Here is a 13,011-nt window from a genome sequence, read left to right as displayed (position 1 = left end):
CTCGGAGAAGCACAGAGGCAGCCGCTTGGAAGACAGGCAGACAGCAATGAAGGGAGTCAAGGCCTTCATTACCCTAGGGACCAGAGCCGGCAGAAAGAGACAGTTTAATGAAAAGGTGCTGTCAGGAACTAATCATGTGGAGGGCAGCTCATGCGGGAAGGCTTTCTATCTGTCCCCTCCCTTCCCACTCAGCCAGGAGCTCCTGCCCAGCTCTGCATTTTCTGTGACCAGGGGGCTTGAGAATCAGCCCTCCTGGGCTAGGCTGATAGGAGGCACAGGAGCCTGTGAGCCCTCTGTTGCACAGGCTGCCTCTATAGGTCTCCTGTTGGCTGCCTGGTTTGTCCCTCCACACTGAATCTGTTCTTTTTGCTCAGTTTCACACTTCCTAGCTGAATGGAGACGGTGATTCTGAGAAGACAATAGACTCTCATGTACTTTTAATTTAAAAAATGTATTTTTAAATGTATGTATGGGTATGTATGTATGTATGTATGTATGTATGTATGTATGTATGTATGTTTGGAAGGGTGGTGTTGCCTTCATGTCATGGCACATGTTTGGAACTGAGAGGGCAACTTGAGGGGGTAGGTTCTCTCCTTTCCCCAGATAGGGAGAAGATTAGAGCCAGGCAATGTGGCTTCAGAGCCAGCCTCCACACTCTTCTTTTAGTCTGACCTTCCTAAGCTCGGTGTTCAGCAGCCATGGTGGGCTCTGTAGGCTGTTCACCAATCTCCTGATCCCTTAGTCTCATCTTTAGGCCCCGAGTGGCACCCAGACTAGCTTACCCCAGACTCAGCTGGGGTCCCTCTCTGCAGCCACTCTCCCTGCCTTTGATCAGAGTCAGGAACCACTCCCACCTACAGGCTCAAACACACTGCAATCCTGGAGGATCTCTGAGCAAAGCTGACCTTCCCCAGTGTGTGTGGGCACTCTACCACCCAGGGGGCGCAGCCAGAGCAAGGGCCCGGGAACTGTAGGATGCTGGGAAATCTGCAGCTGAGCTGTGTTCTAATAACAATGTTGGACCCACAAGACAAAAGGGGGTACCCAGAAGTGCACTGATGTGGTGACAGGCACTGTGAGGGGCCTGGCAGGGATCATACCCTCTCACACGTGCCCCTTTCCTGGGGCAGTCTGCCCACTGTCCCTGGGAGGGAATGCTGTGTGCTTCATGTTCCTGCCTGCCAGCTTTCCTGATGGATGGCTCTCCCCACGAGAGGAAATCTATGAAGCTGTGAAGGGCCCCTGAGCTGGAGACGATGGAGGACTCTGTCCTGAAAGTAATGGGTTCAGTCAAAACAGAGGGGTGAGGGATGGAGAGAGCTGTGGCTCACAGCAGGTTAGACGCTACATCAGGAATTCAGATGGAGCTGCGGAGCTGGGTGGCTCTGACCACCCAGGGACGGTGTCCAGCTAGAGAAGCAGGGCAAATTCCCTGCTCTGGCTCTGTTTCGTGACTTGCCATTAGCAGGCTGGGTCACACACACCCTACTTCTTTAAACTTTATAAAAACCATTGCAGTGGCATTATTGTCCCCATTTTACATATAGGGCAACTGAGTCCTGGGTTCTGCAATACCCATGCATGGTCAGCTGCCCAGACGTCTTTACTTTTCATGTAACATTTCTGTTGGGAGGACTAGTGGTTCTGGAGCAGAAAGGGCCGCACAGTTTCCAGAAAGAAAGAGACTGGCCTTCGCTTCCTTCCACCCAGAGGGGCCCCTGTGGTAGGAAGATTTCCAGAGCTGGGTTATGGCCTCATGATTATCAAGAGGAGGGACTAGAAGATCACAGCTTTGATAGCTCCACCCCTGCATTGCAAAGCAGGCCAGTTGGTTGCTGCCTTATCTGTCTAAAGATCTGGTGGCAGCAGAGCCCATGAGCTGAAAGACCGGGAGTGAGGTAGACTCCCTTTATGGTCTCTGTGTCCTCACAGAGCTGGGATAAGGGGCTTCATGGGTCCAGAGAGCAGCTAGGAGGATGCATAGGCCTGGGGGGTGGGGCTACATTATCATTAAGTGTGAGATGGATACTGACAAAGGTAACAGAAAATAAAGGGTTAGAGGTCAGAAGGATGTGTCAGGAGGTGGGGAGATGGCTGGGCTGGTAAAGTGCTTGCTTTGCAAGCGTCAGACCTGAGTTCTATACCCAGAACCCACATAAAGAAAGCTGGACATGGTTTCCTCTCTGTGTTCGAGGTAATCAGCCTGGCCTATTTGGATAGCCCCAGGTTAGTGAGGAAGCCTGGCTCAAAAAAATGAGGTGGACTGTACCTGAAAAACAATACCAGAGGTTTCTCCTGGCTTCCGCAGGTACGGGAAAACACACACACACACACACACACACACACACACACACACAGTGCAATAGAGGAATAGAGAAATAGACACACAGAGAGAAGCAAAGGATGTGTGTGTGTGTGTGTGTGTGTGTGTGTGTGTGTATGTATGTGAAAGACAGAGAGAGACAAACAGAAAGACAGAGACAGAAATAGACAGAGACAGGGGAGGAGAAAGAATACTTGCCAGAGAGTTGAAAACCAGGGATGGGGTCACTGTCCCCACTGACACTCCTACCTGAAGGTCAAGGGAGTTTGTGACCCTCAGCCACTGTGCTCCCTGGAGTACTGCTTCCCTCTGGTAAGGATGGTCATTTCTACCAGGGGACCATACAGGACAGAGCCAGCAGACAAATGTCCACTAGCTTCACATCACAGACTACCAACTACCTAGGCCCTCCCTGAGTGTTGTGAGGAGACACTCTGCCCAGCAGGCTGTGGGACACAAGACATTGAGGCAGGGCTCCTCTGAGCTACGGTTGGTTTAGGATTGTCCATTACCTTAGCGCCCAGCAGAGATGAGCAAGTTGGGGCTTGGTGGCCCTTCACACAGGCCCAGGGCCTTCTGCTCTAGGGAGTAAGTCAAGGACAGAACCTGGGAGGAGGCTGTGGGTAAAAAAGTCCCCTCCACCCCAGAGTCTCACAGAGCCCAGTCAGACAGGAGCCAAACTGTTTGTGACCGTCCATCACTCGATACTCCTTCCCACGTGTGTTTGTTATCTTCCCAGGGGTCTACCTGCTCCCAGCTGTCAGTCACACAGCCTGGGGACACACGTGTGTGTGCCTGATGTCCTACACCTCCACCCTTCAGCTTCTGCTCACCCTGCACATACTCTCTCCTCCTGGAAGAGAGCCAGGAACCTTGCCAAGGTGGACTCTGGATGGCCCTGCCCCATAGCTCAGGATGTGGTAGGGAAAGGAGCTCACGTGGAAATTCATTGACTTGGGGTGAGAGGAAGAGGTTGAAGGCGAGTTGGGGGTGGGGGCAGGCAGTAGGTGTGAGAGAAGTAAAGATGCAATGGGGACCTGGTGATCTGAGGGGCTGGTCAGGTGTGTGGTGTGTAGGGTATGTCTCAGGGTGCTATGAGCAGTCGAGAGGAGGCTCTATATCTGACTCCTCACCCCCTCGGTCCTAGAGCCTGGCCTTTAGGGTTCGTGCCTAATGGTAACAGGCAACGCAGCAGGTACTTAGATGCTGGAGCAGCCTTCTGCTTTGGGGTGAGGGCTGGTGCTGAGCTGCCCCTATGGACGGATGTACATCTCTGGTTTGCTACCTTCCATTGCTCATCCATCCATTTCTCACCAAGGCCACGCAGTAGAAGGGAGTGAGCTTCAGAAACCTTGCACAGGACATGGGCTAACTATCCACCACCCTTTCTGGTCGGGCTGGAGGGAAACTGTCTGGCCTTTGGGAAGTCTTCTCATGGGCATTGAAATGATGGGGCAGGAAGACCATCACGTGCCTACCTCCTCTATCAGAACCCCGAGTCCAGCATTAATATCAATAAAATGTACAACATTTTATTGTTACAAAATTCTAAGCATCAGTATATGAAATCTAAGGCATCCTAAGAGTACGTGACAGGCTGTGCACAAAGTATGGGAGCAAGAAGGTGGTTGAGGGTTCAACCCAACCAGTGAGTTCAGGAGGAAATCACACCTCGTAAGAAACCAAGTTTAGGGAACTGCTTGTCTTGTCATTGTAATGGGTTTGTTGGAGGCTCCAGTGCTGGATTTGAGGTTTCAGGATCATGCCTGAATTCCCAAATTTCCCAAGACTTTGGTCCTGAAATGTTATTCTTTCAATGCTCATTGCTGGCCAGGGCACAGGGCTGGCTGCTGTAAGGTGCAAGCAAGGCCCAGTTCTGCCCAGGGAACTCCTACACTGTTTCAACACCTATGCCTTCTGCCTCCTCCCTGAACCTTCTCCTTCACTCTCCGTGGACTCAGGGGTCCAGGGTCAGGCTGGATGATGGAGGAAACTGAACTGAGACGTCCACTCCTTTCACCAACTCAGTGTGGCCTCAGATAAATTCCTTAACCTTCCTGAGCCTCAGCTTCCTCATCTGTAAACGGGAGTTTGCATTGTGGTTTCACTGGGATGTATGGCGGGGGCATAGCAATGCTCAGACGGTGCTGAGCACAGCGGTAACTGGTCTCCAGTAGGGCTCAGCAAACTTTGGCTGCATGTATAAGCTGTTATAAAGTGCTTGGCAGTGGCGTAGACACTCCACAAATAAGCACCACACAAGTGTAAATAATTATTAATTATTATGATGAGTAATCACGGTTATTGTCGATGATAAACGTGAGAAAAGCTACCCAAACACCAGCTTCCCCACTCAATCTGTCTGTAGACAGACATCACTCCTCAACCACAGATATTCATTCTGGGACCCAGAAAGGAAGCTGGACAGGGGCGGCGGCCCCTGCATCCTTCAAGCAGCCCTGCCAGGGTAGGTGGGACATGACCAACCCCATCCCTTCTGGATGTTAAGGTTGTCCGTGGCCGACAAAACAAAACAAAATAAATAGGTGTTCACTACATAGCTAGACAGGAAGGTGGATGGGGAAATGGGAGGGACTACATTCTCCATGTCTTTTTTTTTATTATTTCTTATTTTTTATTTTTGGTTTTTCTAGACAGGGTTTCTCTGTTGTAGCCCTGGCTGTCCTGGAACTCACTTTGTAGACCAGGCTGGCCTCAAACTCAGAAATCTGCCTGCCTCTGCCTCCTGAGTGCTGGGATTAAAGGCGTGCGCCACCACGCCTGGCTTCTCCATGTCTTTATTTTCCTGCCTCTGAAGCTGTGGTCACTAGGCCTAGGTTAGGTTGTCATGCTCAGGGCCATTATCCCTCATCCAGTCCCAGGGCCAGGTACCAGAGCAGAGCACACCTAGGGGATCAGCCTTCTAAGAGTCTACTGAAATTACCCTAACCTCTCAATCCAGGGCTGCTCTCCTAACCCTTTCCACAGTCCATCTGTCCCCACCCCCGTCCCAGAGAAAAGCTCTTGCCCATATCCGCCTCATTCCCCCTGCCTCCTGTCTGGCCTGGTGCTTCTGCATATGGTCCTAGGTGGCAAGGCATGGTGTGGTTAGCATGCCTCTGCTCTGGAAATTAGGAGTGTCTAAGGAGTTTGTCCATGGCAGTCATCCTGTCTTCTGATCACCATATATGAGAAGTTATAAAAGCTGTATCTTAAAACAAAGAAGGGGTGAAAGGAAAGAGGGAGGGAGGGATGGGGAGAGAGAACTGGAGGAGGAAGGAGGGAGAAGGAAGGAAGAGTGGGGAGGAAGGAAGAGGGAGAAGGAGGGAGGTGGGGACATGGTGTTGATAGGAGGGAGGGAAGGGTGAAGACAGCCCTTAAGTTTCCATAAGGATCATGTAGCCTGTCACTGCCTCCTGCTTTGAAAGAAGCCTTTTCCTGGGATATTCTGGATATGTTTATACGAACGCCCCTTCCTGGGGCCATGGCTGATGATTAACACACTATCTCTGGGGATACAATGACTGGATGAGAGTTCTGGCCTGATCCTCATTGCTGTGGGATCAGGAACAGCTGACGTAACCCGTGACCTCTTCCCTGAATAGTGTGTGTGCGCGTGCGTGCGTGTGCGTGTGTGTGTGTGCTTGCCTGCATGTGTGAGTGTTACAGTCTGTCTGTTACAATGAGAGGTACAATGAGAGGGTGTGTGTCCAGCACGGATCCTGCCCAAAGCACTCATTTCACTCCACAGACAGTGAGCATCATGGCCTGCCTGTCCTGAGTCCTGAACCCGGAGTGTCATCTGGTAGAGGTACTGTGCTGTTGGTCATAATGGCCTTTCTCACCCAGAATCCCTATCTGGGTCTCTTGGTCTCTGTTTCCTAGAGAGCCAGTTAGCCGCTGTGTGTCCTCAGCCTAGGGCTCAGGGTCAAGGTCAGGGACAGATGCTTCTGCCCTCGGGAAAGCTTCAAAGGCCTGAGAGCCCCAGTCCATGCCTGGGCTTTCTCAGCCCTGTGCTCTGGGGCGATGCTGACGCTTCCCAATGAGGAGCTGTTTCCCCGGCTGATTCTCACACGGGAAGGGGCTACTGGAATGGCCTTCCAGTCTCCTCATCTCCCCCGACACCATCACTCAGGGAAACACGGCTAATTTTAAAATGGCTGCTCTCGTGATGGACGAGATTAATGGATCTTGAAGAGCAGCCAGCGTACCAACTGCTCCTGCAGCCATGATGAAAGCTAATAATGTAGAAAATTCTGCCAATTCCTTTAATTCATGAATATTTAAGCCTGTGAAAAATCTGTCAGATTATATCATTTTTTCCTGGTGATTTTCCGCCTAAGTACATTCGTGGCGGCCTGCCAGGTGCTCAAGAAACTTCAGCGCGAGTAAAATCATTCTTGTTGTTGGTACCGTGGGCCTCCATCTTACCTTCTTTCGCTGGATTTATCCTCCATCTCTGGGCAGGAGTCAGGTCCGCTGAGATTGTCAGCGACAGCCTCAGCATTTGTATCTCGGCAGGCTTGGAGTCTTCTCCTAACCTAAGGCTGGCAGAGCTCTTCAAGATCATAGCTCATGGTTTTCAATTTGTGTTCTGTGCTATCCATAAAAGTAGGTGCCAGGGCCTCGGGCTCTCTGGGAGGTGTTAGGGCTGGAAAGGCTGGGTGGGTGGGGCTGTGGGATTGACACCTCATTCCATCAAATAGTCAGCTCTGAGCAGCAAACAGCCTTCCCTAGAAAGACAGAGTACGTGTGTGACCCTGCCTGCAAACAATGTCCCTCAAATCTCAAAATGGCAATAGAAAGAGAATCCCTCAAGGAGAATTAATTTGTCCACCTCACAGGACCTGAACTGTGACCACGCCCAGTCCCACTGGTCCCTGCCACCCACGCCCACCCCCCACCCAGCTGCCTCACTCTCTAGCACATTGTAGCAGCCCACTATCGCAGGTCTGAGGCAAACAGGAAGTGAAGTTCAGATGGGCGGAAGCTCCTAGTCACCAGGAAAGTCCTTTCGGGAACCCTACAAAGACTAGAGTGACAATGAGCCTGTTTAGCCATTTGAGAGGGAGGGGACGGAAGGGGAGGAGGAGCGCGCGCGGGGGGGGGGGGGTCTGGAAGGAGGGAGGTTGGCCAATTTCGGAGATGATTATCATTCAGGGACTAGTTGGCTGGAGGAAGGAGGGAGCTGCTTTTTATAGGATCCAGTTCCGCGTTCTCTCCGGTTATTCTCCAAAAGCAAACCGGCTCTTCAGTCAGCTGGCAGGAGAGCCAAGAGAGCTGGGCAACCGGGCAAGTTCTGGCGGACATGGCCCAGGTTCAAGGTTTGCTCCAGCTGGTCACGTCCTCACCAGGGCAGCGGGCCTGCCTGCCTGCCCACAACTCTATGCCAGGAGCCCAGGTCAGTTCTCATCTCTTAGGGGCCTGAGTCCATCCAAAATCAACAAGTCTTTTGTGCTCCTCCTTCGGAGGCTGTGTAATTACAGCAAACACGCATCGGCGGCACACAGCCATGCCCAGGCGATTGTTGAAGTATCTCAAATGCACTTGGCATTGGGTCTTGGAGAGCAACGCGAAGAACCACAGCTCCAGTTGGCTCACGCTGGCCAGAAAACAAGTGATTTCAGAAGTCGTGAGTGGCAGGCTGACCGGGCAAGGATGACAGGGCACTGTTCAGCTATTTTCTTGATAATGGGTTGCATCTTGCCACCAAGCTACCCAATGGATTCATAAGGCAGTGCCTTAAAAAAATAAATAGGACAGGCCCTTCATGCTAATGCCCAGTAAACGCATCAGGCTGCTGACAAATGAACCCCTGCTGTTTCCCTGGGTGGTTTCAATTTTCCTCATTTTTTGTATTCTTGTTTGAAAACTATAAAAGCATAAAAGCGAAACCATATACCATTCCCCTCAAGTAGGTCTGTTCCCACAGGCAGCCAGAGAATGGGGTATGGGGGTGTTATGTGAGACCCGGGCATATTGTCCCTCTGAGAATCTATGCTCTAGATACTGGACTCAAACAAGGTTCTGTACAGGGAGTCCTCAGATCCAGGCCAGGGCTCATGGAAAGGGTAACTAAGAGCTGGTGACTGCTGTCTGTATGATGGGGACCCAAATGCTAGCATAGGTGGGCTTGTTGCAGGATTGGATAGCTCTGTGAGGGGACGGCTTGGTCTTGGGGCTGGGTCCCTGCTCTGTCTGATACCAATGCTCATCTCCCTAATACTGACCTTATCCCATGCCTTGGCACTCTGTGAATGTGCTTTGGGGAATGATTAAAGCTTATGCGGTCTCTGTCTCACCCACTAGCATAACCAGAGATAGCATTTAAGCTTGGGAGGTGGATGACTGAAGATGAATTGGACAAACTGGTCATCTTGTTAAATTGTGGTAATGCTTATAAGGAGGGATTGATGGCCTAAGAGATCTGAGGGATGGTAGAATTTAGTGGGCAGGGGGAACAATAAGAGCAAGGCCCTAAGGACAGTAAGGTGGGATGCTAGGAGCTGTCGGGTTGGGAAGCCTGTACTAACCAATCGATGCAGTTAATTTGGTGGCCATTCTTGTGGGGGCCTTAACAGCCAAAGACTGTTGGAGAATGGCTTACCTCAATAGAAAAGAACTGGCCTTGGTGGTTTTTGGTTTTTTGTTTAAAAAAAAAAAAACAGAGGTAGGTAGAGTCAGGTCTTGGTTGCTCAGTAAACTGTGAACAAGAGGGACAGGATTCCAATAGCCCTGAGTCAGGGGCCTCCTAATAAAACACACTGTAAGGACAGTCACCTCATTCTATGGCAAGGGTACTCTGAAGGGTCGGTTGGTGACTTGGGTAGTCTCAGGAATGGGGGTGTGAGTTTATAGATCTATAAATCCCACTCAGAGGGGCAGAGTGACCAGGCTATGGCTGCATAGCAAATGAACAGCTTTTGGCTTCTACAGCTCTCAGTCTTTGGCCCTCTTTTCACCAGGCCTCTGCTGCTCCAGAAAGGACCCAATACCTGGCCGGGGTCAGCCCTAAGTGGCTCTGAAAACCACCCACTTCCTCTTCCCTCCCAACCCCGCACTTGCAAGGCATCCCTTTGTGTAGTCTCCATGTCCCCTTCAAGCCAGCTATAGAATTCTGCTTGGCCACCATCTCTGGTCAGACAGTTGTCCTTCTGTCTTCTCTTCTTCCTGCTGAGCTGGTCAGGGGGGCTCCGAATCCTTCCCCCACGGCACAACCCCAACCTGACTCTGTCTCATCTCTAGTTTGTCTAGTTAGTCCAAAGGGCAATATCCTACTGGGTGAAACTTCAAGGAGATGAGGACACTGAGTTGGAAATGAGTCCCTCCTCCCTCCTCCCTCCTCCCTCCTCCTCCTCCCTCCTCCCTCCTCCTCTTCCTAGTAAGACCATCTTGGGAAAGGCTACTGTCTGCTTGCCATGAAGAAAACCTTCTCCACTAATCTGCCTCTCCTTTCTCATCTTCCCCCTCCTGCATCTCCCTCCATGGCAACTGGGCCTAATTCCTTATGCCATGACTTTCCGTGTCTGGGGCTAGGCTGCTCACTTGACTCTTGGGCCACTGTTGATCCTCCCCAACCTTGACAGCAAAGAGAAGATCCAGATCTGACCCTGCATAGGCTAAGGAAGTTGCTGGAACCCTGTACTATGATGGGCACCAAGACTTCAATACTGGCCCTCCTATTCCTTTGCCATAAAATGCCTCAGGGAATGGCAGGGATAGGATAGTATCGTGGGATCCCTGAGAGCTTCCAACCAGACACCATCCTCAGAGCGTCACAGCCTGGTCTGATTTCTAAACCCTGTGTTGCAGCTGAGGCACTGCAAGCCTAGAGGGAACTGAGTGACCTCACGGGAATGAGATGCTCAACCTCCTTCCTATTTTGCATTCTGGGTTACCAAGGAGCAGGGAGGGTGGACTCCTTCACCAGCTATCCTCCGCCCACCAGACCACACTGCCCTGCAGAGATCTGGCCCTCAGAAGCAAACCTCTTCACCCAGTACCACCTCTTAACAGCGCTGTAAGACCAGCTTAGAGATGGAGCCAATCAGACCCACAGTCAGCTCCCAAGGACGTCCAATAGCAACCGCGCTTGCTTCCCTCCTCAGGTTGCTAGGACCCCAGTATATCTACAAGCATCCACTTGGGAAATCATTATCAATGAGGATTTAATGACTCTGACTCTTCTCACAAGGTTTTGTGAATCTTTCTTGTCAGCTCCAGGCTGGAGCTTCCCCCTCCCCAACCCCCCAAACATCTGTCCCCTGTGCAGTCTCCTCCACAGGCACACAGCCCACGGCACTGCCACTGCGGAGAACCACTCTCCTAATGCCTGACCCGACATCCCTCAGCCTTCCCACATCCAGGACAAAATAATTTATAACAGCACATTGCTGAGGAACGGCAAGTCGGATTAATGCCCCAGCAGGCACTAGCGGGGCCGCCTCCCTTCCAGACACACATCATGAAAACTTATGGCTCAGAAAACACTCTGAATTGCACTAATTCATAAATATTTAATATCACCCCACTTCCAGTAGCCAGGGCTCCTGGGCAGAGGTTTAGGGCTGGTAGAAAGGAATCTGGGGGCTCCTCAGGAAACTCAATCTCTATTCCTCTGCTTAGCCTAATGTCTCTTCCCATTCCCTGCCCACGTCAGCTAGCCATTGACCCGAGGGCCCAGCAGGCTTCTAGCTAGCCTGAGGTCTTAGTTTATCTGGTCTCAGGATGGTGCTGTGGGCCCTAGGTGGTCCCAGGGCCAGAGGCAGTGCTCAAAATGGCTGAGTCAGGCACTCAGCACCTAGACAGAGAAGCCAGGAGAGTGCCCACAATCAACCCAGATCCTGGAGGCCCATTCCATGCCTGAGAGAATGGAATACTAATAAGAACCAGCCTTCAGGGAAAGCACAGGCTAGTGAGTGAAACCCAGTTCTAGCACTTGCCTCACCCAGGATGATGATACCTGAGGGCTTACACTGCCTTGGGGAAGCACCAGCTAAGGATGCAGACGTACAAGCCCAAGGCATGGAGAGTAACAGGCATCTCCTAGTGTCTATGAAGGGTAGGAAGCCAGCTGAATATATCCCAACATGTTTGGGAAAAGCAAGATCAAAAGGGGACAATGTACACACTGATTATCTATCTATCTATCTATCCATCCATCCATCCATCCATCCATCCATCCATCCATCCATCCATCTATCTATCTATCTATCTATCTATCTATCTATCTATCTATCTATCTATCTACCTGTCTATCTATCTATCTATCTATCTATCTATCTATCTATCTATCTATCTACCTGTCTATCTATCTATCTATCTATCTATCTATCATCTATCTATCTATCTACCTGTTTATCTATCTATCTATCTATCTATCTATCTATCTATCTATCTATCTATCATCTATCCATCCATCTATCTATCTATCTATCATCTATCTATCTATCTATCTATCTATCTATCATCTATCCATCCATCCATCCATCCATCCATCCATCCATCCATCTATCTGTCTATCTATCTGTCTGTCTGTCTATCTATCTATCTATCTATCTATCTATTATCTATCTATCTATCTATCTATCTATCTATCGATCCCCCCACGCTCTCTCTCTTCTCCCTCCCCCCTCCCTCCTCCCTCTCTCCATTCTGAAGATGCAGCCATGTAGCCATCTCTCTGCAGGTCTCTTGTCTATTATCACCCATTCTCCATCCCCACAGAGTAATCTGTATATCATCCCCCCAGATCCTTGACCTCTCGGCTTCTGGAGTGGAGGCAAGGAAGGAGCCCCCACCTGGCAGGAGACAAGGTGGAAAGCAGGGACAGTGAAGGTGGGCCCTGACAATCATTTCTGTGCTAAGCCTTGTGTCTTCCCCAGGGGTCCTCAGTTACTAGGCTCCTTAAGGCTGTTCCTTTCCCCTGTCCTTTAGAACAGGGCTGAGCACAGCTTCCAGCCTTGCTGGGCATCAGTTTTCTTTCCCTTCCTTCCACTTACACTTGATGAGAAGCCTATGTATTCACAGCCCTGTTTTGAGTGAGACTCTCAAAGAGTCAGAACTTTCTTCTCCCCAGGGCTTCTTGGCCTGCAGAGGTTAAGTGCTGGGAGGGAGAATAGGGCTGGATTTGGGGATCAATCAGGTAAAGCATCAAGTCCCGCCCTCACAACTTGGGGAACCCTTGAACTCCCCAAGCTTTGATTTCTTCACACAGAAAACAGAGATGAAGGAAGTGGCTTCTTCCCGGTTAAGAGAATGAAACCTGAGACATCCATTCACTCAGGTCCCCGCTTCTCTTCAGCACATGGACCTACTGGAAGACGTGGGTAAGGATGCTGAATGCCTAGAGGCCAGAGAAGCCTGGCCCTCCCTAGAGAGGCTTACAATCTCAAATGAAGTCCCCGTTCCCATGAAGTTTTCCCACTGTGGACACAGAGCTTTCCATCCCTGAACTTCAAAGCCACAAAGAAAAAAAGAAAGACTCATGGCCAGCGGTGACACTCTCAGAACCTGACTCAGCCCTGACTCCTAGGAGAGATTTCCCTGCACTGATCCTGCGTAGCTCCTGACCTGGCACAGGCAGCTCTCCGGATAAGAGAAGGGTAACTATGAAAAGGACACCTCTCTCCTCCAACCACCAGCTCTTCTCCCCACTTCTGCCACATCCCATCCCCAGACGCCTT

General features: G+C 50.8%; 2 long non-coding RNA genes across 4 annotated transcripts in view; one reads left to right on the top strand and one right to left on the bottom strand.

Annotated features, from left to right (window-relative positions):
* Nucleotides 1–7,373, bottom strand: part of Gm33699 — a 24,693-nt gene extending 17,320 nt beyond the window's left edge. For all 3 annotated transcript variants that reach the window (XR_001779190.2, XR_003948173.1, XR_003948174.1), the window contains exon 1: nucleotides 6,758–7,373. This is a non-coding gene — a long non-coding RNA (predicted gene, 33699). The remainder of the gene's footprint in view (nucleotides 1–6,757) is intronic.
* Gm51680 overlaps nucleotides 5,939–13,011 on the top strand; it is a 45,624-nt gene continuing 38,551 nt past the window's right edge. Inside the window, exon 1 of the long non-coding RNA XR_003948176.1 lies at nucleotides 5,939–6,137. This is a non-coding gene — a long non-coding RNA (predicted gene, 51680). The remainder of the gene's footprint in view (nucleotides 6,138–13,011) is intronic.

Source organism: Mus musculus, chromosome 9, assembly GCF_000001635.26.
Source record: "Mus musculus strain C57BL/6J chromosome 9, GRCm38.p6 C57BL/6J".
In the NCBI taxonomy this organism is placed as follows: Eukaryota; Metazoa; Chordata; class Mammalia; order Rodentia; family Muridae; genus Mus; species Mus musculus.
Note: the sequence above shows the minus strand (reverse complement) of the source record. Positions and strands in the feature narration are given on the sequence as shown.